Source organism: Pezoporus wallicus, unplaced genomic scaffold (assembly GCF_028554395.1).
Source record: "Pezoporus wallicus isolate ANWC-B61680 ecotype Strahan unplaced genomic scaffold, APGP_CSIRO_Pwel_v1 contig_787, whole genome shotgun sequence".
Lineage (NCBI taxonomy): Eukaryota > Metazoa > Chordata > Aves > Psittaciformes > Psittacidae > Pezoporus > Pezoporus wallicus.
The window spans coordinates 800,792-827,282 of record NW_026641881.1 but is presented as its reverse complement, the minus strand read 5'-3'; positions in this window follow the sequence as shown (position 1 = coordinate 827,282).

Genomic DNA, 26,491 nt, shown 5'->3' with positions numbered 1-26,491 from the left:
CAGGAATGGGGCAGCCACAGCTTCTCTGGGCAACCTGTGCCAGCACCGCAACACCCTCAGAGCAAATAATTTTTTCCTAATATCTAGTCTAAATTCCCTCTTCCAGATTAAAGCCTTGTCCTGTCACCACATGCTCTTGTAAAAAGTCCCTCTCCAGATTTCTTGTAGGCCCCCTTAGGCACTGGAAGCTGCCTAACGGTCTCCCCAGAGCCTTTGATCCTTCAAGGTGAACAAGCCCAACTCTCTCAGCCTGGCTTCATAGGAAAGGTGCTCCAGCCCCCTGAGCATCTTCATAGTCCTCCTCTGGACTCATTCCAATGATTTTTCTAGGCTACTCCTAATAGATTAAGCAAGTGTGATTCCTATTTTGTAATCTCCATTTCTGAAGCACTTGCACAAAGATGAGAAGTGTGGGGAACCCTGACTCAGCACCTGCTGCTGAAGAACAGCTATTGAGAGCACCAAAGAGCTAACAAGGAGGATGCAGGCAGGTGTGTCCTTGCACTGCAGTTGTACAACTGGATAATGTCCTGCTTTCTGTAGACAGCACTGGCATACCCCAGAGAAGTGTCCCAGCTACCTACAGTAGCTTCAGTTGGTAATGTCAATGAGTGCCCATACCTACTTCTGAAATATGGATGAGTTACTTGGATATTTAAATATGCAGTTAGGATGCTAACCGCAATCACCTATCTCAGAAAAATTCCAACATGGATTTTAGCATTTTATTTATTCATAGCTGGCAATGATTTTCCTGATGGAGTTAAGAAGTTCAATGCTAGAGTGTGTCCTTAGTACACAGGTTTTTCTTATCTATAACACTGAAGCAGAAAATGTGCAAATATAGAGATAAGCAGCAGACAACAGGAATAAGAGCTACCAAGTGTCCTCTGAAATTTCAGGGTCAGTAAAATAAAGCAAATGTAAATATTGAAAAGGATGTTTGAATATTAATATACATCATTATCTCATTTGTAACTATCATATGTAAAGGATAAAGATGATATTTAAACCAACACAAAGAATTAATAGATCATAAGCACCAGCTCATTTGATCATGTTTTGTTCAGTTTAAATTACTTCAGTATTAACAGCTGTCTTTAAAAAGGATGTAAAATACTACTGACCTGAATGTACAAACTCTTCAATTCATTTTAGTTGTATTTTTGCTACTGAAGGAAATAGGATTATGGAAGTTGGCATGGAGAAAATGTAACATTAGTCCTGAAAATATCTCAGTGAAAGGAAAAAATCTTTTTTGTTGTTGAATTATTCTAAAATGCAGTCCCAAGAATACATTAAATTAGATATAAACGTTACGTAGCAATTTTTGTACTTTCTATTGTAAAAGGTTTGCTGGAGAAACTACAGAATTGCTCCATGAAACTGAATGCTTGTGTTACATTGGACGGCTGCATGTCTATTAGTTTTATATATCTTCAAATTTACCAGATGTCAAGGTACCAGTCTCAACACAGGCACTGAACAGTCCATGAACATCAGATGTACTTGAGTGTTGTTTGGAGTCTTCAGCATCTCAAATTTTCACCAATAATCCACAGAAAAATTTGACTGTAGACCAAGAAAAATATGCTCATTTCTCTGGGGTTACCAATAACTACTTTTAATCACCATTAAAAGATAGGATGATCATGTTTTCCCACCTGTGCTTCTTTTCCCCTGTTTTTTCATTGCATTGAAATCTCAGGCCAGACGTGTCTTACACTTTGTCCGCCAAAATGCAAATCCATATCTGGTTTCATAATGTTTGTCAGCTCTTGCCAGCAAAGATAAGACACTGGCTAAAGTAAATACTGCTTTTTTCCATGGCTACCAGGATTATCTTTAAAGGAGGATAATGTGAGCTATCAGTTAAGGACTTCAGATGCTTTTTTATTATTTTTTACGCCATACATACACGAGTGGGATTTTTCTCTTTCCACTTGAGCAGTTTACAGTTCATCCATGTAGCCTAACATACATCTAATACACACAAAGTGTGAAGGTGAATGGAGACATAAAGACAAGTAGCTAGGAGAAAATTTGGAAAATCATAAACTGTATACAATTAAAGCTCATCTCAGACTCCATGTGCATCTAGAATCTCTGACCACTTTTACCCTCCATGTCCATCTAGCATCTCTGACCAATTTTACCATCTCTTCTGCCCACTTTCCCACTCCTTCTTCCCAGGAAAAAATAACTACTTCTCACCTCAGCCAATGGAGGCTGTTTGTCTGTAGCCTCTGTGTGTAGAGTATATTATCTATACCTGCAGGATCTGGCCTCACACTGGCTTTTCATTTACATCCTTCCTTTGCAGCATCTCCCTCAGCCAGTATCTTTCCAGTCATACACATTGCTCTGTTCCAGTAGCTCTGAACACATTAACCCTACTCTGAAAGACATCCTTTGACATTTCTCCCACACGGTGGAAAAGTAGCAGCCCACATCTGACCTCTCTCAGGTTTCAAACAAGTGCTGAGCTAGATCACTGTCAGAGCTAATCCTAAGTGTAAGTTGTAAATTGTGCAGCAGTGCAGTGTAAATAACTACTCCTTGGGTGAGCTGTCTATATAAACAGGAGGAAAAGGACATGGTATTTCTATTGTGAAAGAAGCCCATATATTTCTGGAGAGGACCTGGATATCTTTTGGCCAATTAGTTACATGAAACATTCTTTCCCTTCACAGCTTCTTCAAAACCCCTGTGGACTGAATGCAGCCAGCCTGGGAGAGCAGTGGCTGTGCTGAAACTTCCAGTTAATCCAAACCCAAGTTAACTGCAGCCGTTTTTTCACAAAGGGCTCTGAGAGACACAGAGCATGCACCATCCACCTCCTCAGCACATTCAGGTTTCACAAGGAAAACACAGACCTCTAAAAGGCAATTGGGACCAGCCTCATCCCTTCAGAGCAAGGGAGCACAGTTTGGTTCCCTGTTAATGGGCAGGTGATAGCCATATTTTTCACTGGAAAAGGGTCCAACATATTTCACTCCTCTCTGTGTAAAGTCATGTTGATGTTAAGGATCAAATACCATTTGCTTTTGCATCTGTGAGGAAACCAGACCTTGCTGTGCATACTCAGAAGCTCTCACTCCTTTTTTTGAAAACTCTGCAATCTTTTTTCTTTAACCACAGGAAGACATTATCACTTTTGAGCCAGAAAACAACATGAGATTTCCTCATCCAATGTAGCCAACAGCAAGTTTAAGAAACACAGCAGTTTCATGCAGAAACAGCAGAGTTAATAAAACCTGGTTTTCCCAGAGCTCTGCATCATCTTTGGAGCTACTCCAGCTTGCTCTCTTGTCCCCTACGTGGCACTGCTCCAGCAGAACTCTCCTGTCAGGATGGTGCTTTGCAGAATCTGGCCAGGTTAGGAGCCAAATTTTAAAGAAAATAATGGAAGCCTTGGAAGTGAAGGACTTGCCTTAGTGTTCATTTATTGGTGTTGCTTTGGATCACAGCCATAGCTACCTGATAAGATAAAACAGAGAAGCAGTTTGTTTACACACATAAAGCTGTCGCCATTTATTTTCTGCGTAATTATCTGTGTTTTGAGATTCACAGATGGAGTCCCTGCATACAAGTTTCTAGAGGTCCTGGGATTTCCCAGATTATAGCAGATCTGTTCATGTCAAACTGTTTCCAGCACCACGCTGTGGACTCTGCTGGGGATCCTCTTTGATTGTTTACCAATATTGTAAAACTAAGGAAGATCTCCTGCTGCCCAGCATGGGTTCAATGGGAGAACTCAGGAGTCAATGATTTAAACTAGCTACTGCCTACTTTCTCTTTCCAGTGCCTGCGTCTTTCACCAGGTCCTCCTCTGTCCAGGGATGAATATTGATAGTGAATGTTCCAGGCTCTGCCTTTCCCACCACCTCAGGTCACTCCAGTATTTTCAAAGTATCCCTTCAAAATAGGTTCTGCCTGTGCGGTCTTCTATCCCAACAGAGTGTCAAGACCAAACAGCAAGTCACAGCATGCAATGCGTACTGATGACAAAAAAGTCACAGCAGGATCCAGCTTCCTGAATGCAGAAGGCCCAAGCCACAGTTTCACATTGTGTGTTCTCCAATTACCTCCTTCCACACATGCTGATTACCCATAGGTTATAACTATCACACATTTTCCTATGTGTGATATTTGTACCCTATGGGTACCAATTCTGTCATGTCTCTAGGCATTAACAATCTCAGCATACACCCCAGTTCATGTAAAACATCTTTGAATGTCATATTCAGACATTTCCCAGTGCATTTTCTTACTGCACAGTAGTGATGTGCAAAGCACAAAAGCTTAGGTTTTTGTTAGTCTTTTGAAAGACTGCAGACCTCCTCCCTGCTAGACTGTTCTCTGAATGCTGTTCCACAAACTTGTAAGCTTCCCTTTAGGCCATTTTCACGGCTACTGATACTCTGCTGAATAGTCTTCAGACCTGCTTGGGCCAGGTATCCAACTTTGGAACCTCTTCACCATATTTATTACAAAACACGTAAAAAAAGGGGCCAGTGCAGAAAGTCTTGTGTCTCACCCTATACTGGTCACTGGATTGACCTAAAATGGATATGGGAATTCACATCATGACCACCGTATTTTGTAAAATAGCAGCTGGCTTTTAGAAAGAAACACACATCTTTTCTTTGCCTCAAACGGCAAGTGAGTAGAAATGTTTCTATGGGAATGTACCACTAGTGCCCTTTAAACTAACACTTATTTTGGCTATGCTGCTTCCACTTCATGCTGTTCTTTCGATTATGTTATGTTGGTCAGACTCCCTAACAGATGGATTGATGTGTTTTTTCCCAAATGACCAGGGAGATTCCTCTGTGACTTTTTCTTGTGTGAAGGATGGAAGGTAGAAGCAGAACAGTGCATTTTGGAAGAAAAAAAAACCCAGATGTAAAGTTGTGATGTACTGTAGCTGTACATTCTGGCAGACACTGGTCTCTCTAGTGAGAAGAAACTGCTTTGAAAAAGCTTTCCAGCTTTCAGCTAAACTTGAATTTGCCATGGTGAACACCATCAGAGCTGGCAGCAGCCTACATCACTTTCTACTAAGCTGTCTGAACTGCCTGTAAGCAGAACAGATTTCATTTAGCTGATCCACCTCTTCCCTCCCAAAGGGATCTCAAAGGGAACCAAGCAGGTAATGATCCATATCCCCTAAGCATGGGGAGATCAGGGGGCAACCCACAGAGCTCAGAGCTATCATCATTCATGCCTAACATGTGGGCAGCTGCTGGGCAAGGGACTGATGACAAAGACCTGTCTTGTGAAGACTCCAAGCTCCATCTCTTGCACTCAGTATACTCACTGGCTGAGTAAAGAAAAAGCACATATAAAACCACTGACACCTGTACGCAGCCCAACGCATGCAGAGATCACATCTGAATAGCAAACATGAAGATGTTTCTGCTTTCCTGAAAAGCATAAGTATAATGGGAAACAGGTAATCATTCTGCTGTCTTTTAAGTTCCTGAGCTGCCAGGAACAGCACGATAAATTCTGACGCTTCTGATAAACTGGAGTATTAATAATAGGCAAGGGCCAAGCAAACTGCCATCAGATTAAAATACTGGAATGCTCCCAGTGAGTGTGTAAAGAAGACCTTGCTGAAATACATATGACATAGGCATACATTCCTGCTCAGCAGAAGATGCCGAAGTAATAAATTAGAGAGGCACTTCATATTCTCCACTGCTTGCCTAACAAGATGAAACACTCTAAAATTCTTTATTTGCAAATCCCATGAGTGGCCTGATGACTTTATCCTGCCCCTTCCTTTCCACTAGGAGCTATGTGAGGCTTGAAAGTTTAGCTTTGGGAGAGAGGTGCCAGCTCAGGCTTGGTGGCAGCTGAAGAGACCCTTCTGAGCAACAAACACCTCTGCTAGGAAACTATGTCACTTACGCTTACTGTTGGGAGCACTAATTGAAAAGAAAGTCTTCAGACTTCCAGAGCTATTTCTGAAATTAGAAGACAAAGAAAAAAAAAGTGCATCACTAAAAGGTGAATTTCTTTCTTTCCTACTACATTTCAAAACTCAGCATTTTTCATTGATCTACAGATCCATGGTCAAAAACTGGGGAGAGGCTGAACTTTTCCCTGTGCATTTCAGAATACTTGCAGTCTTCCAAAAATACCTTTTTTAAAGGAAGGACGATGTTAAGAAGAGTGACAACTTGTTATCTGTATTCAAAATAACAGTGAAAACAATAGTTATAATACTTTATGGATGCCGTATATCTGCAAAGCACTGCAAAATAATCTATCGTTATTACTTTTATTGCCTCAACACTAGCAATAAATAACTTGCATTGTCATTGTTTTACCAAGTGCAGGAGATTTACTCCTAGATTTCACTGGCTTCTGTGTAATTTAAATTAAATGTTAATTTAGGTATTACAGAAAGTACAGAAGGTACAGAGTACAATATTAAATTTTTGTGAAGAAAAAAAAAATTTGCCTTCTGCTTCCAGACACATTACCCAGTGGTCCCTTGTGTAAACTGTAGGAGGCAGAGACAAGAATTTATGGAGCAGGACATAGTTTGATTAATTACTGTTTGGAAACCCTCTTCCTTCTTAGATTCAGATGCTTTAGAAGTGAATACAACAGTCGTAAGATTCCAAAGGGAAGTGAGAATGATGGAAGGGTTTGAAACTAATTCATTTTAGCTTCATTATACAACCTCCAGACAGTTTCTGAAGAAAAACAAATCAATCAGCAAGCTGGAAGAGCAGGGAAATTATTATTTTTTTAAAGGATGGAAAAGACATACGAAAGAGAAAGAAGTTAAAATTGAAAGTAAAAGACATTCCAAATATATTTTGAAGTATATTTCATAGTTGTCTTAACAGATTTTCCAAAGATGAGGTAGAGCAAGAGAGCTGAAACACTGCAAATGGAAATGTAAGCATTCACAATGCTACAAATGAACAGTTACAAGATACTCAGTAAGTATAGCTAAAGGTTATGGAAAATTACTAATATTCCAACTGAGATGGGGGAAAATAGAAAAAATAATTTACAGAATGCTACCTCCTGATAGCTCAGACAAGTGTCTGTATCTGTTGCACTGTTAATGAAACAGCCTAAACACCAAAATTGAGGGAGTTTAGCAAGGAAAATGACTCTACTTTGTGTCTCAGTGGTAGATGCCTCAAAGCATCAGCATGAAAACCAAAATGAGATGTGGCAATGTTTGTCAGCATCTGTTTGCTTTGTCTAAATTTGTTAATTTCCTTCTAATGACTGCAATTTCAGTCCTTCCACTCAGCAACTCACTTTTCATTCATGGTTCAAACACTAGCCACCAACTTTGCAGCCTGTCAGGACAAATCCCTTTGTTTCCTGCTCATTAAATTCATGTGGACTGGGTGTTTATACAGCTAACAGCAGTGAGAAACTCCCATCAGTTCTCATGAAGCTGTTAACTCTTTCTTCTGTTGTACACACCTTTCTTATTTCCTCACTTAACCATTTTGTAGATGTTTGATTTTCCGTATTCCTGGACAGGACTGTAAGAAATGTCTGATTTCTGTTTCTAGGATGAAGCAAAATTGTTCAGAAGTTCAGAAGTCACAGTATCACAGTATCACAGTATGTTAGAGATTGGAAGGGACCTCGAAAGATCATCTAGTCCAATCCCCCTGCCGGAGCAGGAACACCTAGATAATGTTACACAGGAATGCGTCCAGGCGGGTTTTGAATGTCTCCAGGGAAGGAGACTCCACAACCTCCCTGGGCAGCCTGTTCCAGTGTTCCGTCACCCTCACCGAGAAGAAGTTTCTTCTCAAGTTTAAGTGGAACCTCTTGTGTTCCAGTTTGTACCCATTACCCCTTGTCCTATCATTGTTTGCCACTGAGTAGAGCCTGGCTTCGTCCTCGTGACACTCCCCCTTTATATATTTATAGACACTTATAAGGTCACCCCTCAGTCTCCTCTTCTCCAAACTATAGAGACCCAGCTCCCTCAGTCTTTCCTCATAAGGGAGATGTTCCACTCCCCTAATCATCTTCGTTGCCCTGCGCTGGACTCTCTCCAGCAGCTCCCTGTCCTTCTTGAACTGAGGGGCCCAGAACTGGACACAATATTCCAGATGCGGTCTCACCAGGGCAGAGTAGAGGGGAAGGAGGACCTCTCTCGACCTACTAACCACCCCCTTCTAATACACCCCAGGATGCCATTGGCCTTCTTAGCCACAAGGGCACAGTGTTGGCTCATGGTCATCCTGTCGTCCACTAGGACCCCCAGGTCCCTCTCCCCTACGCTGCTCTCTAACAGGTCGTTCCCCAACCTATACTGGAACCTGGGGTTGTTCCTGCCCAGATGCAGGACTCTACACTTTCCCTTGTTATATTTCATCAAGTTACTCCCTGCCCAACTCTCCAGCCTGTCCAGGTCTCGCTGGATGGCAGCACAGCCTTCTGGCGTGTCAGCCACTCCTCCCAGCTTAGTGTCATCAGCAAACTTGCTGATAGTACACTCAATTCCCTCATCTAAATCATTGATGAATATATTAAATAATACCGGTCCCAGTACTGACCCTTGAGGCACTCCACTAGTTACAGGCCTCCAACTAGACTCAGCCCCATAGACTACAACCCTCTGGCTTCTCTCCTTCAGCCAGTTCGCAGTCCACCTCACTACCTGATCATCCAGTCCACACTTCCTCATTTTAGCCGTGAGGATGCTGTGGGAGACTGTGTCAAATGCTTTGCTGAGGTCAAGGTAGACCACATCCACCGCTCTGCCATCATCCATCCACCGTGTTATTTCCTCATAAAAGGCTAAGAGATTGGTCAAACATGATTTTCCCCTGGTGAAGCCATGTTGACTGCCCCTCATAACCTTCTTATCCTTGATATGCCTTAAGATGGTACCAAGGATAAGGTGTTCCATCACTTTCCCAGGGATGGAGGTGAGGCTGACCGGCCTATAGTTACCCGGGTCCTCCTTCTTGCCCTTTTTGAAGACTGGAGTGACATTTGCTTTCCTCCAGTCCTCAGGCACCTCTCCCGTTTCCCAAGACTTGGTAAAGATGATAGTGGTCTAGCAATGACTTCCGCCAGTTCCCTCAGCACCCGCGGGTGCATCCCATCTGGACCCATGGATTTATGGATGTCCAGATTGCTCAACTGTTCTCTAACCCATTCCTCATCGACTAAGGCAAACCGCTCCATTGACCTGACTTCATCTAAGGTCTCAGGGGTACAGGGCTCTTCAGGACTGCCCGCAGCAGAGTAGACAGAGACAAAGAAGGCATTCAGTAACTCTGCCATCTCTATATCTTCTGTCACCAGGGCACCCATCTCGTTCATCAGTGGGCCTACATTGCCTCTGGTGTTAGTTTTGTCTGCCATGTATTTGAAAAAGCTCTTTTTGCTGTCCTTGACCCTTCTTGCCAGGTTTAATTCTAAGGATGCCTTAGTCCTCCTAGCTGCTTTCCTACATCCTCTAGCAGCAGCCTTATATTCCTCCCAAGTGGCCAGCCCCTCCTTCCATGACCTGTAAACTCTCCTCTTCCACTTGAGCATACCCAGCAATTCCCTATTTAGCCACGCAGGTCTCTTGGCCCTCTTCCTTGACTTCCTACGTGTCGGGATGCTCCGATCTTGAGCACGGAAAAAGCAGTCCTTGAATGTCAACCAACTATCTTGGGCCCCTTTACCTTCAAGCAGCCTTGCCCATGGGATTTCCCCTAGCAATTGCTTGAAAAGGCCAAAGTTTGCCCTGCTAAAGTCCAGGGTTGCAATTCTACTTGGTATTCTACTAGTCCTGCCACACAAGATCCTGAACTCCACCATCTCGTGGTCGCTGCAACCAAGGCAGCCCTCAACCCTTACTGCTTCGACCAGATCCTCCTTGTTAGTGAGGATGAGATCCAGCAGCGCTCCTCTCCTGGTCGGCTCATCCACCATTTGCAGGAGGAAGTTATCATCCATACACTGGAGGAACCTCCTGGACTGCGGCTGGGTTGCCGAGTGGTCCTTCCAGCAAACATCAGGGAAGTTAAAATCCCCCACGACGACCACGGCCTGTGACTGTGAGGCCGCTCTCAGCTGCCTGTAGAAGGCCTCGTCAACTTCCTCACCCTGATCCGGTGGTCTGTAACAGACACCTACAACAGTATCCCCCCTGCCAGCCTGCCCCTTAATTCTCACCCACAGACTCTCAACTCGCTCATCATCTGTCCCTGGACAGAACTCGGTGCATTGTAGTTCCTCCCGCATATAAAGAGCAACCCCACCACCCCACCTGGCTGGCCTGTCTTTTCTGAAAAGGACATAGCCCTCCATGACTATATTCCAGACATGTGAGCTGTCCCACCACGTCTCTGTAATTGCCACCAGATCATAGTCTCCTGACTTAACACAGGTTTCCAACTCCTCCTGCTTATTTCCCATGCTGCGCGCATTGGTGTACAGGCATTTCAGGGAGCGAGCTGAGCACACCGATTTCACCCTAGGATTGTAGGAGGCCTCCCAGTCTTCATTAATTCTGGAGTGCTGCCCCACTGGGGCAAGCCCAGCTACAACCCCATCCCCCTTCGAATCTAGTTTAAAGCTCTCCAAATGAGCCCTGCTAATTCGTGCCCCAGCATCCTTTTGCCTCTGTGAGACAAACCTTTCTCACTTGTCATTGTCCAGACTGGTGCCCTATAAAACCAGCCGTTATCAAAGAATCCAAAGCCCTGCCTGTAGCACCAGTCTCGAAGCCAATTGTTCATGAACTGAATCTTCCCATTCCTTCCCACATCAGTGGAAGATGGAAGGAGAGAGGAGAAGATCACTTGAGCCCCAGACTCTTTCACCATCCGCCCCAAGGCCCTGTAGTCTTTCTTCATCCCCCTCAGACTGCGGGAAGCAGCTTCCTCCCCACCTGTCTGGAAGACCAGCAGCGGGTAGTAGTCTGTCGGGTGCACCAGGTTGGGGAGCGCCCTGGTGATATCCCTGATCCGGGCTCCAGGCAGACTACACACTTCCCTATGATGAGGGTCAACTCTGCATATCGGGCCCTCTGTTCCTCTCAGAAGGGAATCCCCTACTACAATGACCCTTCTTTCTTTCTTAACAGAGGCAGTCTTGAGGTGCAAAGTCGACTCCCTTTTCCTATGTGGCCTTGTGGGCTGGCCTTGCCCCACATTCTCACCTACCTCTCCTTCAAGATCCAGGGCCTCGAACCTATTACGGAGGGACACCTGGGGAAGCAGGGCAGGAAGGGGGGAGGGTTTCCCACGATGTCGAACTGGAAACCGCTTCCAACCCTCATCGTCTTTTTGGTCCCCTACCTCTGCGCAACAGCTACAGGGCAGGGGCTGCCTCGGGCCATCCCCCTCTGTGTGAGAAGGCAGGGGGTCCTTCCCCTTTTGGGGGGTATCTCCCTGGAACCGTTTCAACTGGCCCGCCAGGGAGTTACTCCACCAGTCGATCTCCCTTTCACACTCCCTGATGGTCCTCAGTGTCTCAACCTCCTCCTTAAGTCTTGCCACCAGGCTAAGCAGATCTTCTACCTGCTCACACCTCACGCAGGTGGAATGCTGTCCTCCCTCCCCCGGCAGCAGCAGGCTCTGGCACTCCCTGCACCCAGAGACCTGAACAGCCACGGTCTGGGACAGGGTCTCTGTCTGAGTTGCTGCAGTCACCTTACTGCAAGCTCTCTTTCTGGAGGCAACCATATTGGTGCGCAGTCTGGGACACCAGCAACACGACCTGCTTGTTCCTCCCTGCGCCCGGTGGGCAGCGACCTGTCGCTGCCCTGTCGAAGACTTTTTCAAGGCAAGGGGCAGGGGAGTGGTCGCCGTCACCGTGGGAACGCCCCCCGCCACGTCAGCCTCTCTCTCGCAAGGGCTGCTGGGGCTTCGGGGATCGGGATATGTCGGGAATCGCGATGTCTCTGCGCTATCCCCTCTGATTTTCCTAATCTCCGTTGACCCTCGCGTCGCTAAAGCGTGCCGGCTGTGGCTCTAGCTAGGCTAGCTCCGATCAGCTGACTGAATGTCCTTTATCTTTTAAAAAATGCAACCTGAGAGATCCTGATTAAGTCTCCAGGACTTTGCGACACTTCTGCTATTATTCAAAGAGGTCCACAGATGTGGATTTGCAGTGGGATAATAGTTAAAAGGGATTTTTATGCTGTCCTACTCCACATCACACTGTGTAGATACAGCAGCTGTCCTGTCCACCCCTACAACAGAGCAGTAGGATCCAGACCTATGGACTTTTCAGTTGTTATGGTGCTGGTAGGCTATGCCCACACTCACATCAATGCTGCTTGCATTCCAAGCTGTCTAGAAGCCAGACAGTTACTTTTAGCACAGGTACAGAGAGATTAGTAGGACCTACTGAGAGAGTGTGCCTTTCAAATTTAGCTTATCACAACGCTAATACAGCAACATGGCATGGCAGGCTGGGGACCATACAACATAATAGAGCCTAAGAGCGTTGTAGGCTCATCATGTTTAGTGCCATCTTCTGGCCTGTTGCTAAAAGCTTGCAACTAGGTCACTAGCCTTGAAAATCCAGCCTTGAGTAAGTCAAATTCATGAGCTATTTCCTCTGAAGTTGGGAACGTAGTTTGAGAAGCATGAGATTTAAAAAAACGAATAATGAAACTCTGGTTTCCATTCTTTTCATTAACTGCCAGGCTTTGCTACTGAGCACGTTCATATGATTGTAAACCTCCTCCCAGGACTTTATTGCTATTGCTTCTTAACACCTCAGAGCCTGGATACGGCAACACAGTGGGGTGTAAGAAGTGGCAGATACTTGATTTTCTTGATTGAAGGTTCTCCTGAGAGGATCTGTCATCTTGTTCTATTGTTGACACCAGCACAAAGGTTGGTCAGTTCATTAGGTTTCATTTGACTTCTGCTACAAAGGGTGAGATTCTGCCAGCCAACACTGTGTCAGTTAGACCCTCTGACGAGGGAGTCAGCTTTTGAATGGATACCACCACCATGACAAGGAAGGGCAACCAGCCTCCTGCATTAGCCCTCAATTAGTTACCTTAGGCTCAGAAGGACAGGTCTGGGCTACCACATTTGCAAATGCATTTAAAACAAGGAGAGGCTCTTCCCAGCTCTCTCAGAATGACAGACTTCACATAAAACCAAATCCTGAAGGCCTTCCGTAAGTCCCCTATCAAAACATACCTATTGAACACAAGCTTATGTCATTTCCTTAATGTCAAGCATAACTTGATGTCCTATTGCCTCTGCGTAACTTAAAGTACACATCAGTATTCTCCTGCATAGGAGCATTTTTCTGCATATGCAGAAAAGTTTTCCTGGATGGGATCTTATAATTTCAAAAACTCTCTTTGACTTTAGTTCAAGTGCAAACAAGAACTTCTAGATTTCTCCCGGAGCTTGCTGCACAAATTATATAGTTTTCTATGAGATCACAGGATTTTCCATTCAGCAGAAGCTGTAAAATTTATAGTAAACTCATATGTCCTCTCAACTTTAAAGGCAAATCTGTACTAAAAATATTTGTCTGAAATCAAAGCATCAAGGAGTATGGACAGTACAGATTATTTAAAGTTGCTCCTTGGAAAAGCATTTTTATCTGATGCTTTACCTGGTGATTTTGTCACTGTCTAAACAAAGTATTTACTGGATTTCAGTTACAGGTGGATTTTCTACCCATCCAGAAGTTGGAAATAGCATACAACTGTCATTGTTCAACATACCCATAAAAATATACATTAAAGTAAGAAGCAACCTTCTTTGAGTGTGCCTTCAGGTCTTGGGTTTGCTGTGCTCTCTGAGCTCACCTGTGTTCAATATTTCTGTAATATGTATTCACACAACAGCTTGTCCAACAAATTGGTTCACAATACAGAAAAGAGTAAATAATCAAGTGATAATTTTCTATGTTTAAAAAATACCCTGTCAAGGACCTGAGCCAAAGCCTCACTGTTGGCAAAGAGAGTCTTTCTACTTTTATCAGTGGACGTTAAAATGATCTCTTAGCTCATTAGTCTGGAGAGAAACCTATAGCCAGTGTGACAAAATATAGGACTATTTTAAAACATGCTTACATACAAAAGTTACACAAACTTTTCCTTCAGAAATGATCTGTTGATTAAAACATACAAGCCAACATTCATCTGCTCAGAGCTTGTCCCGTATAGCAGAAAATGGGCAAAACATTTTCACCAATAGATCACAGGATTGCAACCTTAGTACATGAAGCAGCCCACAAGACAAGGATCAAAAGGAATACCCATTGACTTGTCTGCCTTAATGTCCTCCTGCTCTCAAATGAAATACAGTACAAGCTGAAAAAGGACAAGTGCATATTCTCTGCAGATAAACCTAGAACATGTGTTAAGAGATTTTATAGCTATTAACAGACCAGCTCAAAGAAAAAGAATTGTAAGAGAACTCACTTCTATTTCTTTTCACCTTGCAGACAACAATGTTAAGACATTTCAGATTTATGCAGCTCTTCAGCCTCAAAACTGATTTCCTCAGCTACCAGCTAACAACTTTCACAAGTCATCTCTGACCCAATGTGTGAGGTAGTTATACCCCAGGGTACTACTGAACTTTGGCTTGATCTCAAGGTTAAAGAGCCCAAGTCCTGGTGTTGTTTTGGACAACAGTTTTCCCACTCCCAGGCAGCAGAAAAGACCACTGCATCAGGCTTAATTTAAGGCAGAACTGCAGTTTCAGGTTAAGCCCTTATCATCAAACACTAGCCTCAGGTTTTGATAACTTTAAAACTGCTACTATTACCTGTGATTTACTGCTTCCTATCTAGGTATCTGGGTTATCCCTACATATCTGGCATTACCTGTCTGGTAAGGAAGCCTTGCCAAAGGAAATGAAAACTGTTCTACCTTTTCACAGATGCAAAATGTAGGAGGTGAAGCTGTTCAGCACGGGCTGTAAAAGCATAGCAGGTAAGGAATATACTTCTCCTGGTACCAACTGACAATGTCAGTTTGCTGATGGAACTTTTTATTCTGTTTCTGGTTTAGCTGAGGAGATTTGCAAGGATTACTTTCTTCGATAAAAAATTACTTCCTTCTATACAGCCCAGTTCTAGTCACTTAATTTAAAACCCGAGTAAGAAAACTGCCCCAGCTAAGATACAGCATTTGCATAGTCAAAGCAACTACTTTTTTAGAGTTTGTGCCAGTTTTGAGATGGGCAGACAAGCACAGTGCACACTGATGGCTTTGTGCAGCCATCCATTCTAGTTATGGATGCAGTTATATTGCAACACCAAGGTCTTCACCAGCAGATACCTTCTCTTGCTCAGTCCCTCAGTCCTTGTTTGATAAGTTTTAAAAGATATGTTAGCAGCTCTTATTCTCAACAGAATATCCCCATGAATTAATGTTATCAACAAAATCATTCAAAAACAGGATTGGGTGATGCTCTGTAAGTCATATTATCTTTCTCTGATCCCACACAGGTATAACTAATCAACAGGAAATCCTCTCTAACAGGCACTGGACTGAACTATGTGTAATACTGTCCAAAGACAATGATCCAACAAATTCCCAAAGTGGTCTCTTCCAGTTCACATCTGAACTTCTGTTTTGATAGTTAAGCTTGTTAGTTTCTATCCTACTATCCAGTTACAGAGAAGAATGATCACCATTCTAGTTGTATCAGTCACAGTTTAAACACAATTGTCATATCTGCTCACTGACCATTTCTAGAAAAAGGACAATTCCTTCAGGCTTTTCTTCGGGGATCCAAAGCTTTTATCATTCTTGTTCCTATTTTCTGTATGTCTCATAAGTATTCTCATTCGACTTCACAGATTGATATCACTACTCCAACTGAGGTCTCACCTGCACTGTGGAGAAACATACATTTATTTCCATGTTCTTTGCACATTACACTTTGGCTAATACATCCCCAGAAAGGATCCAACTTGTACTTCACTCCAACTCTCAAATGCATTTTCACAGTACAGATGCCCTGGCAGATTTATCTCATTTTATAGCTGCCTTTTACATTTTTCTTTCCTAGCCATAGTTCTTTGCTCTTGTCTTGGTTGAACTCCATCTTGTTCATTTTCGATCACTTCTGCAATATATCTAGAGCATTTTGAATTAAAATTCAGCCTGACAAAGTGCTTTCAGCTCTTCCCGATTTTGTTTCATTTGCAAAGATTATAAGCATCTGTCATATTCCATACTCTAAAACATTAATGTCTATACTGAGTAAAACAGACAGACCTCTGCAGGACTCCACTTAAAATGTGCTGCTAATTTCACATGGAATCATTCTTAACAGTTTCTAGAGTAATTAATGTAATTATTCACCCAACTCATCATCATTTCAGCTGGATCATATTTCCCAAACTTGCTTATGCAAGACAGTGCCAAAAGTCATACTCAGGTCAAGTTCACACCTTTTACTTCCCCTTAATGAGCTAAACAGATGGTTTAACATGACTTATTCTTGACTAATCCATATTAGCTGGTATATATCACCAAATTATTTAATGTATGGGACTTTAAAATGCTTTATTAATGGGTTCTCCTTTTTCTCTTTCTTGGTGACCTTCTTTCTTTTCTGTCCTTCATCTGCCCCCTGGACCCATCTTTGCCAGGATCTCTAGTGGGTGCTTGTGAATGGATCAGAAACTACTGCAGCTCTTTCCTAAGTACTCACAGGAGAGCTCATTTGGGACCAGCCAGCTAAAATGCCTCCAATTTACCTGAATATAAATATTCTTCATCATGACCTTTTCTTTTTCTGGTGTAAATTTGTATCCTCATGTTATAACTCATTACAGCAAGTATCCACTCACAGTTAACCTTCTGGGAGAAACTAAAGCAAAAAAAAGAAAAAGGAACTGAAGGCATTAGTCTGCGCTATGTCACCTGCTATGCTTGCTTTTTTCCTTCTCCTGCATTCACACAGCCTTTTCTACATGCCTTTCACAAACCTCACCAGCTGGAATATGCTCTGTGCAACAGCCTTTCTGTCTTTCTGTGTACTTTACTGAAGCCCAGTAACTAAACAGGCAATAGCAATCAATATCTGAGTAAGAAAATTGATGTGTTTGAGAACTTTATTCATGTAAGTACCTGTTTTTCTTCAATACCTATTGTCTTCCAATACTTTTGCTTGGGTTCTGCATCCATAAAACAAAGGGCATGCTCCTTTCAGCAGTAATCTGGATACAGCCTTCTGCAGCTGAAGCTGTGGTAGCTAGCTGTCAAAGCATAGTTAAAGCAGCAAAAAAAAATGCTCACAATGCAGCTTTCCATGAAAATTCATATGGGCACAAATGGAGCTGCTAAGGCTTCTTTTTGAGAAATTAACACATACCATAAGCTAACAGAAATTAAAGAAATAGAACCATTCCTGGCTGGCCAGAAATACATGTCTGAAACAGTAAAGGAAAGACATTACTGGCACAAGATATGTTAATAGATCTAGTACATTTAGGCTAAGCCTATTATCTCTACAGTTCATTCCATCAGTCGTTAAAAAAAATGTAAAACCTTATCTTCTTTAAATCATGCATTATGCAGTGGTTATATAAATATTAAGTACCTAAAGTATGGCTGATCAGAAGTACCAGTCAAACATTTTCCAACAGAACACTTTTTTCCACTGAAAAGAAATGCTTTGACAAAACAGAACCTTTCAGTAGGCACATATCACTTGCAGTGAAATTTTGCAAAAGAAAAAGGAAAAATTTCAGTCCTCTCAGCACATTCTGCCAATCCAATTCTTTCAATCCTTTCCAAAACACTTGAGTTTTCAACTTGAAATGACATTTGATTTTGCAGTGTTGTGGTATTAAAAAGCAAAAGTCACACAAAGCACTTTAGTGTTATCACTAAACTGAAACATTCATGCAGATTTGCAAATACTTCCTAATTATTTTCATGGGAAGTGTCAAAACCTGGTAGTTTTAGTTTAAAACAAATTTTAACATTAGGAAAACTCCTGCAAAAAGGACAGTCTGGTTCTCTCCCATTTTCAGTGGGCCTGCCTCAGATAGCATTTCAGAGGAAATGCATTAAAAAGGCATAAATGAACTCCAAGCTTGCAATGTCATCACCTGAAGAGTATATCTTCTCTTTTCTAACATGCTTATTGTGTCACTGAGTTACGTGCTTCTTGAAATTTTGTCAGTGACAACAAAAGCTGACTTTGGGGGTTGTTCCTAGAGGATCTTTGCTTTCAGTTGGTAATCTCAAGAAACAAACTCAGTTTTCCTTCATTTGTGCTGAGCCAGACTCCTCCTTCACATACCTAGGACAATTAATTGTTAAATATATTCTAGTTCTTAATTTAAAATTATTTAACTTTTGTCACTTTATGCTGCTATGAATATTATCCTGGTTATCCTTTGTCCTTTGAGCTAGGTTCCATCTTCAAACATCTTTTGCTTCTTGTAAAAGGGAGAGGGTTATCAGCCATCAGTGAAGACCTCTGCAGAATATTGCACAGGGGTGGATTTACACTGGGTTTGCAATACACAACAGAGGGGAATATCCTGTGTTTACATGACACAAACTCCAGATATGTAGACGGAGGAAAAACTAATTTGTTATGTATGTATGTAATTTATTTATTATGTATGTAATAAGGTAACAGTTAATCTCATAATTTCACATTAGGAGATGGAATTCCAAGTGTATGCTGAAACAGAAAGTAGTTCTCTAGACTTCGTTTAACAATGCTGTGTTTCATCAATCATTTCAGCATCTTGAGTGATATATAAAAGAAATAATGCAGGCCGTATTCCCCAGTCCACCTCACAGGCATGTTTCTGTAAACTTCCCAGCACTGTTTCTCTTTTTGCTGTTGCTAAGTGGCTGCCAGGACCAGCATGGAGACAAAGACATGGATTTATTCTCCTTCTCATATGTCAAAGTGGCCTTGACTAGTCTCTCTCAGCTGTTTTTCACCTTCATGTAACTTGGTTGTCTTCAACTAAGGCTTCAAGATGCCATATGCAAACTGTAAGAAACAAGGTAGTACTCCATCTGCCCCTTTGCCTTGTTCTTGGGCTTTTCTCTTTCTTTCCAGCTTATTTTGTTTGCATTCTTGTCATGACTTTTACTTTCAAGATATTTTTTCTTTCTATTCATAATATGTTTAAGAAACTGTGGTACATGTAACTTGTTATATCCAAAACATTTGTCTCCGAGTGAACACTACAGACAGCCTGTGTGTGACTTGCTAATTAAGTTGGGATGGATCTGGCATTAAGAATGTTTTTATTAAGTAATTTTCCCCATTCTTTTTAGGGGTTCTACTATTACATCTTTCCAAGTCCATATTCTTAACAGTGAGTTTTTCAGCAGGCAGTTGTCCTGACTGGCAGCTGAACTAAGTGTATATGAATGTATGAACATACGCATATTCTTGTTTCCTCACACTTGCATGTGTAGTTAGACCCTTAGGCACTCAAATGACAATTTGTATCAGCAATTGACTGTTCACATGAAGTATGAAGACATGCATAAGTCATGAGGCTTAGATAACAACACAGAATACCTGTCAGTACTTCATTTGCCACTTGTTTGAGAAATTCTTTACAGGTATATTCACCAACTAAACTCATTTACCAATGCTTTGAAATTTATGCTAAGTTTTCCTGAAGTATGGTATTAAATATTTCAAACACAGACCTTATTCTTGTTTCTTTAGATAATTAGATTTTAAAGAAATGACATTGACTTTCATTTTCACAGAAAAGCTGAAATATAAAAAAGGAAAATTAAAAAAAAAACTGATTGGCAGCTATTTTTAAAAGGCAAAGTCTAAAGCACAACTTTTGATTTCCTGCTTCAAGTGGGTGGAAGTAATTTTTCATGTGAAACGTTTTCCATTCAGAGAGTAGCAAAATACATTTAATGTTATCGCAGTTACAAATTGATTCATTTCCATGCTGCTACTATTGACACTCATTTATGTAGACTGCGTAGGAAAAATAATAAATGCAGTTTTAAATAAGCTGTTACAGTTTAAGTCTGAATAAAAAAATCAGGCAGGTAACAAACACACTGAGCTGTTAAATATGCAATTACTGCAAATAATATTTTAGTAAGGAAATTTTTCACCATATTCATTTGGGATTCCAGTGACTGCTTAAACAACCTTTGCAACAGTTTTTTTCGTTCCTACTCAATGCAATTATGATGCCAGATGCTAATCAATCACCAGGACTGGATTCAGAAGTTTAGACTTTCCCAGTCAAGCAGCTTGCCTAAGTTGTTCACAACACACATGTTCTCAGTAGAAGGGCTCTACCAAAGCAAGCAGCAAGACTGAATCATCACCTCTCAGACTAGATGATCTTGGACTTCCTGCACTAGATCACCTTTAAAGGTCCTTTCCAACCCAGACCATTCTATGATTCTTGACGAAAGCCGCCAGCACACAAGGTTTCCAGCATATAGTGAAACCCTTTCAAAGCTGACTTGGCTAACATAAATTCCAGATTTTTCCAAAAGTCCCTTGAAATATATTGTACTGCATAAAACGGGTGGCAAATATGGCCATTTGCATGGTTTATATTTTGCCAAAGTTTTTTTCAGAAGACTGTTACTACTGTGGGTTAACTCCAGTGGGTAGCTCAGCCCCACACTGCCCTGCAGTGGGATGGGGGAAAGAATAAGAAGGATAAAAGTGTGAAAGCCTGTGGGCTGAGATAAATACAGTTTAAAATGTAAAGCAAAGCTGTGCATGCAAGCAAAGCAAAGGAAGGAACTCATTCACTACTCAGCCCTGGAAGGCTGGTGTCCAGATGTTTCCAGGAAAGCAGGGCTCCATCATACTTAATGGCTACTTGGAAAGACAAAAGCCAAAACTCTGAACATTCCCCCCTTCCTTCTTCCTCACAGCTTTGTTTTATATTATGAAGGAAATTAACTCTACCCCAGCCAAAAAACAGTACAGTTATGGAAGGAGCACTATCTATCTCACATCACTGTCATGATGTCCTGTGGGCTAGAAAGGGAAAATTTTGTAAGTGCTCTCTATAAACATGCAAAAGTTGAGCACGAATTCTTCAGTTAGCAACAACATACCCAGGATCTTCTTGTAGCTTTTATGTTCATATTGTGATAGAGTTTTCTTCTTATTTAAACCAGACAAATGAAAGGTGTCAAAGCAGATAAGAAAACAAGACTAGTACACTTGAGACATCATGCAAAGGAAAATTTTACTGATGGTATTCAGGGCCTTCTGAAAACCTTTGAAAGCTTACTACCTAGGGAATATTCACCCCTTTACCCACAACTTTGCCCAAGCACCTTTCTGCCCAACTTATTCTGTTGCTTTGCCAGTATCTAGATGACTTTGAGAAAATAATACGCCTTCTCTGCTTAAATAAAGCATCTCAAAAGAGTATTAACTAGTATGCCAGTGTTGCAAGAAGACTCAAATGCCTTGAAGGTTCAATGGGTTGACTGCACATGGGCTTGGAATGAATTGTCTGTATAAGTTGCTTTGACATATTTAAAGAGTGGAAGCATTATTAGAAGCAAATGTTACACAGACAAGTGCCCATTCCTGAAATTTGTTTAAACAAAAGAGTGCTTCAGTCTGATTATCTGAAATTGCTCATTTCATGTCATCACTATTGCTCAGCAGAGAGATCATCACCCATTCATTGCTTGTATTTTACGTAAGAATGATGGGTATAGCATGACTCTAGAGGGTATCACTGAATGAGACAAACAGCTGCAATTGGGTGATGAGTCTTTGTCCTCTTCCCTTGTTCTGATAACAAGCAAATAACACAATCCTGCAAATATTTTCTGGTTTTTATGCAATTTACCTAGAGGTGCTTCAAACATTGTAAATTCCAGAAACCTTGAACTGTAAGAAACCATAGACAACCAATCATTTTGTCACACTGGCTCTCTCTTGACTACTGTGGCATAATCACTACTGATTAAAATCAAAGAGATAGACTCTTAAGTCACTGATGTCCTTCAGTGTCTATTTGCTTGTGTGACTGCCTGAAAGTGTTAATCTCCCTCCACCACTTCTCTCCTGAAATACAGCAGAATTACAAGCCCCTATAAGCTACTTCAGAAATGAAGAAGCCTTTCTTCCCTCTGCCTCTGCAAGGGGTGTCCTTGTCACATCAATTATCAGTGACATTTCCCTCTTGAGTTTCCTGAGCTTTTTACAGCATCCTTGGTGGATTAGGCAGGTGCAGACATTTTCTGATATTATAAAACAGGGTAACGTTGTCAGAAAATGGTAGCAAATTTTCCTACTAGTTTACTGTATGCCACAGTATCATCACAGTGGAAGTTGGGGAAATTTTTAGGCGGTTAGAAGATGGCTGCTTAGAAACATATCAAGATCTACACCAACAAATATATCTAAGAAGAATCTTAAGAGATGGAATCGAAAATATATCCTTGTAAGAGTACTCACTTTACAATCCACTTTCAACCCACTTTACCGTTCATTTTAGTTTACACTGCTCTAATTGTGCAAGAAGGTGGGAACTTATGCGTTTCAATCATATGCCCCTGGGACTCCAGCTGCAGACAGATGTGAGTCTAGTTCTATAGTTTCTTGCTATGTGTCTTAGGTGCTCAGGGGCATCTAAAAAAACATTACAGACCCATGTCTGGGCATTCTGTCTCACATGTAGATATTTTACAATGTGCCGCACCACAACACAAGATTTGGTTATTTGGGTATTTTAGCTTTAAGAACATGTTTAAAACTGCTGATTTCAATGTACCAGTACCTTCCTAAAGGACGGTGGATTTTCATACACCTCGAAATACCTGGCTGAGCTGAGGCCTTTGAGAACAACTTTATCAGAAAGCATCAATGTTTCAGCAAAAACTGGCCATTAAAAATCTCATAGGCATGTCAGGAGCACAGGGATAAGCTCACAATTCACTTTTGTATATCCATGCACACACTTCTTTCTACTCTTCCAGGGATATCTATAACTGCAGGTAGAGAAAGTCTGCAGCTCACAAAAATCACTTCCAGCCTAGATCTCAAGAACCAGCTAATTCTATGGGTAGCTGCCTGCCCAGCACACACAAGCTGCCAAGCATTTGCCTAGGGACGCAGGCAGATGCAGCAGCGTGCCCCCAGCTGTGACTGCTTGAGTGAGCTGCTGCAAGACTTAGTCTACCTCCAGGATCTGCCATTTATCCTTCAATAACCCTCATTGGATTTGTCTATGTGACACAAGGCCCTGAAAAAATGCCATCATTAGGTACATTTTCTTCTCAAAAAAAAAAAGGTCTGTTCTGTTCCATTTATGCCCTTGCTATTCCTTTGGAGGTCATTCCAATTTACTAAATACCATAAGACTACTTTGCAATGCTGAGTGTCTTAAACCTTTGGCTATGAGCTTGCATGCTAATTTAGCATATCAGAGCACATAGTTTCAGCAAGTGCAGAGCTGTAGAATTACCTTTAGAAATGGTGTTGATCTGTCTGAATGCTGGCCCTGTCCCTTATTACTGTGTTTTATTGCCATGCTGCTGACAGCAACACCCTGTCATATATTGGCCATCCCATCATCGATCAGTTCAGCTACACAGCAGAAATTAATTCTGTTCTGGGAAGACATCATTCAGCCAGCCAGCACTGTCTGGGATTTTTTTTTCCCCTCACAGCTAATCAAGATTCTGACATGTGATGTGCTGCATTTATCTCACCTCCTAATAAGTTGAGAATAGGGATATCTTCTTGTTCTGTGATTTTTGTGTAGTATGTCCATGCTACAAATGCACTTAAGAGACACAGCAATTTATAACCCAAGGGCTTTAAACTACAGTAGGGTTTTTTTAAGGGATGCAATGCTGGGAGCAGGGTTTGTTTCACACATCAGGAGTGTCATGGACATGCAGAGAAAGGGACTCAGTTAGAAACTCACAGACTTCCAGTAGAAAGTGGTGGTTAACATCATGCCCTATACCAGCTTGTTAAAACCAAGTATCAGGTAAGGTTTCAGGGCACACAAGGAGAGCTTGAAAGCCCTACTCATGGGCCAAGGAATCATGAGTACAGCTGCTGGGGAATCCTTGAGTGGTCTTGCAGAGGAGCAGCAGTGTAAAGACTGAATATCAAAGCCACTGGGGCATATCCTGGGAGAAGCCAAGAGAAGGGATGTATGAAGGGAAGCTTGAGGTACTCGCGGGTGGGAGTAAACATCAGATTGTTATCTGAACAGACACCAAGTGAAATGGTGTAGACAGAGAAAAAGTGGGGCACCTTCAGATGTGAAGAGCAAAGCTCATTGCTCAATAAAGCCAACATGCACACTGCTTTTTCATTTTTTTGTCCAAATATGAGCTGCTCTAACACCTTGGAGCTAGAAAGAACACAAGGAAAAAAAAAAAGAAAAAACAAACCCTATTGCTTCCTTCTCTTTTTTCAAATCCACCTTCATCATTAAAAGCCATAACCTACAATTTAGAGTATATATACTACAAATCAGGATCTCTTGAGTCTGGCCCTGTGTGACCTGGACAGCCACCACAGCTTGATTAGACTTAAGCCAAGGGAGACTTGCAAACAGCTTGCTGCACCAGCAACTTCACTTTCACAGGGCCAGCTAAAGTACAATATCTGTCCCTGTGCATAAAGACGCACATAAGTTTTCAAGGCATGAGAAGGAAAGCCAAAAGTTTAGATGGCCTCCTACCTTTTACGATGTGTTAAAAAACAGGTCATTTCTCCAGTACAGGGGCTGACAGACCTGCAAGCATTAGTTATAACACCGTGATGCATTATTAAATCCTTCTGATAAATATAAAATAAATAATCCATCTCTCCAAAAGGTTTTTACTAGTTTTGGAAGTGAAAGTGTCAGCAATATTCAGAAATTAAAACTTACAGTGTGCCTTTAGGGATAAAAATGAACTAGCTGGAATAGAAGTGCAAAACCACAGCTCTAAAATAGATAGGTGGGAAAAAAAATATCTTGCAGAAAAAGATCCATGAAACTTTTTAGAGAATGTTAAATTAAATTTTCTATGATCTAATGTATAAATTCTGAAGGTTTAGCTATACTGAGTTGATCTTTTGTTAGTTATGCTTACACTGTGATACTTGCAAAATTCTCAAGCACTGCTAAAGCTGATTTGAGATTATCATTTCATTAATTAATGATAAAAAATGATCCCTGGTGAGATAATGAAAGGAACCTGAAATATGTAATTTTGACTTCATTGTTAATCAAATCCTTTCACCCAGATCTTGACTAATATAAGGAATTGTAGACTTCAGTTAAGCAAGATATTTGAATGTGTATGCCTAATCTGGAGATATGAATAGTCCTATTAGTTTCAAAGAAGGAACCCGATAGAAGAAAGTTATTTACTGGATGAAAAGTAGGCATACGATTACACATCTTTCTGGATGAAGGCCATGGCAGCTCAGATATGTCTCTAGGATAACGTCACCCACAGTAGTAGATTTAAGCATGGATTAGCTCCAGACTAACATAGTCTAAGCTATTTTTTAAGTTTATATGCCACAAAGCATGTGACAGTTGTAGCCAATATTTGTAGGTACAGTTGACAGACAATTGCATCCCACTATAGTGGAATTAGTGGCCTAAGGACGGGAGGCAAACGGAAGCAGGCTTCTGTGAATACATACCTTCTCTCCAAGCTTAGCTAGGTTTATAGGCAACACCCACTCTAAGGTTTGAAATGCCTCTTATCTTATCTGGGGACAAGAATTAGCAAACGCTGGCCCTGCAAAAGCTTCTGTAGTAAAGATCTTGACCTGTGGTCAGTGGGGGAAGGGAATAAATTGCCAACAAGCCAATTTGTTGCCTTTCATGGTCTGATCTCTACTCTCCAAGAATGCTACAAAGTGGGGCTTGCCAGGCAAATGACACATTTTGCCAGGAGCAATCTTTCTGCTTGGACTCCTATCTGAGAATTATGCCTTAATCCTTAAAAAATTGCTTTATTTTTATGTAAATGCATTTGCTTGTATGACAGAAATCCATGTAAATGCTATAATTGCATCTAATTGTCTCAAAAAAGGTTCTTAAGGTTCATTTTATATTCTAGCTAATGGCATAAGACTTCAGATGTCACTTTCCTAACAGAAAACATCAGAAGTAGTTTTGCAGTGCTAATCAGCACTAGAAGGCCTTACCCTTGATCTAACACTGTGACATACCATACAGGGCAACACTTCTGTCATTGCAGTAATTCAGATTATGTCTTGAAACATTAAGTCATCCACAGATTATATCAAAGTTACTTGCACGGCTCATTGAGGTTTCAGGAACAAGACCAAGCTCTTCATTTTCATGTAGCTAAGAGCAGGAGCATGGTCTGACTTGAGCTCAGGTTCTGTGTTAGAATCATAGAATGATAGAATAGATTGGGTTGGAAAGGACCTTAAAATCATCAAGATCCAACCCCCTGCCACGGGCAGGGATACGTCCCACTAAACAATGTCACCCAAGGCTCTGTCCAGCCTGGCCATGAACACCACCAGGGATGGAGCAGTCACGGCTTCCCTGG